Below are 2,863 nucleotides of genomic sequence, written 5' to 3' on the forward strand. Positions count from 1 at the left end.
ATGAGTATAGGATGGCTGTCACGTCAGCCTCTACTTTACAAGTGTCGACCGATGAGTGGAGGACATGTCACTTCGGTATTTAATGAGAAGTGATTGGGGATATGCAGTGCTGACGTGGTTCGATGCGTCATAAAGATTATTGAGGGCAGAGGAATGATGACGCCCATAATGCATTTAATGGTATTTCGTCGTCTTTCTACTGATCCGGTGGTCGAGAAGTATCGCCTTTTGAGTCGCCCTCACAAAGTGTTGGCCAATTAGTCAGTCGAGTGGAGTGATTAAGTAGTCGACTTGGTTAGAGGACGATACGAAACACATTTCGGGTCATCAACACGTTATACCTTTTGAGTCATACTCGCAAGATGTCAGTGTGTTGAGTCGATCGAATTGGTCCTCTGACTATCTTAAAATGATGATTTGATTATGCATAATGTGAAACACTTGTCTGTTATTGATTGAAGATTGTTTTTTATCACTAATACGGCTATAACAAGCACCAAATGTATTCTAATTGATTATGAATTGATTACATCTGAATATATGATTTGAAAAAAATGCCTGGATTTAATTTTATTTATGATTTGAATTAGTTACTTAAGATATTGCCAAAAATATTCTAATTGATTATAAACTAAAATTTTCTATATATGAATATCTGATTATAAATTAATTTTTTTCTATATTCTAAATATCTGATTTGAAAAGAAACGCCTAAAATAGGGTATTCGATTTTATTTATGATTTGAATTAGTTATCAAAGATATTGCTAAAGATACTTTAATAGACTATAAATTAATTTTTTTTCTATATTTATACATCTAATTGTACATTATTTTTTCTATATCTGAATATCTGAGTTTAATTAGTTACTAAATTTATAATCTTAGATATTTTAAAAATTTAAAAATACCTAAATATATTTTTAAAATTTTATTATTATTGCTATAATATTTTTAAAAACCAAATTTTTAATATTTTAATCGCTATAATACTTTAGAAACCTATAAATATATTTTAATTACTATAATATCTTAAAAAACTGAATATATATTTATTATGAAAAATTTAAGATTATTTTAATTACAAAAATATTATAAATAATTAAAAATATATTTTCACAACTGTCTAAAAATGTAAAATAAAATCCAAATTAAATTCAAATTGTAATATATAGATTGGAATTAAAACTCAAGTTCTAAGAAATTAATTAATTTTGATAACAATTAAACTGAAAAAGATACTACATAAATTAAAATAAAAGTTATGTTAGATGAGGGTAGATGAAATACCTGAATTATTTTCCTCCAAGTAATTTAAGAGCCATGCGTTAAACATAAAATTACATAGGCAAAAAAAAAAACCAACAATCTGAAAAAAAATCCGAAAGCTATTAAAAGTGGTAAAAAAATAATACAAGAAATAAAATAAATAAATAATTGCTATAATACTTTAAAAAATTAAAAAAAAAGTTTTTACTTAATTTCAATATCTAAATATATTAAATACCTGAATTATTTAAGAACAATTAAAAATAAAAAGTACTACACAAATTTAAAATAAAAATTTTATTGGACGGGGCTAAATGAAATACCTGAATTATTTTTCTCTAAGTAATTATGTACCATAGGCTAAAGATAAAATTACATGGGAATTAAAAATCGACGATCTAAAAAATAAAAAAAAATTCAAAAACAATTATAATCGAAAAAATAATGCACAAATTAAAATAACATAAATATTAGACGGTGTTAGATTAATTACTGTTTGCGTCGAAAATTGATGTATTCATTGCGGTATTCATTACAACTTCGGTCGTTACAATGAAAACAAAAAGATAATCTTTTTATAAGATCTTTACACAATGAAAACAAAAGTTACAACTCTCGTCAAAACAAACGCAGAGATCGTTTATCGGTCTTCTGCTTGTGTGGGATCTTTGCCTGTGCCGGGGTTTATCCGTGGACCGCCTTTGATCTGGATCCGGTTGATGAAAATTTCGGCAGAGCTTCGCCTTCGCTGAGGAAGTATTTGATTTGAAGCGCTGAAATTGACCAAGCGAAATCAGGGTTCTTCTCGAGATTAAGACCAAGCCTAATCTCAAGGGACGGACGGGAACGGGCGTCGGATCTCTCGAACTCTCCTTCTTTATGCCGAAGAACTCGCCAAGATCTGTCAACCCTCGCTGAAATTCGTGCTCTTTTGACTCCACAATCCGGCAGCACCTCCTCGTCTTGATAATCAATCGCCCCCACTGAAAGGAGGCCCTATGCTTGTATTTATAGGACTTCGGAAGCGATTATTTGGATGAGAACAAGTGATTTGGCCTTATCTTTAGTCAATAACAGCCTAACCACGTTTTTAGATGATATCAAGTCAGTTTGGATGCTCAGGAACCAACAAATCTCGAGAAAAACCATCAAAAACCGAACCGGGACGAAACAGTGCGCGCAGGACAAGTCTGACCCGCGCTTGAGCGGGTCGGCGCGATCCGACCCGCGTGGGCGCGGGTCTGACTTGGCCGACCCGCGCCGCCGCGGGTCCCCGACCCGCGCCGCCGCGGGTCGGACTTGGCCGACCCGCGCGGGCGCGGGTCGACGCGGTCCGACCCGCGCGGACGCGGTGTTTCGAATTTTTGCTGAGCTCTGGTGTTTTCTGGTCTTTCCGGAACTTGTATTTTCTACCGTTTTGCGTAATTGATCGTCTTATTGACTTGTACGCTTCGTTGCGGAATTAACCGTCGAACGCGTGTTGATTGACACACACACGTGTTGATTGACGCACGCATGTTGATTGGCACGTGCGGTCCACTTGGCGTTTTCCATTGTGGTGGTTCGTTGTCGTGTCATCAACAGTTTGCCGATTC

This window comes from Asparagus officinalis, chromosome 2 (assembly GCF_001876935.1).
Source record: "Asparagus officinalis chromosome 2, Aspof.V1, whole genome shotgun sequence".
NCBI lineage: Eukaryota > Viridiplantae > Streptophyta > Magnoliopsida > Asparagales > Asparagaceae > Asparagus > Asparagus officinalis.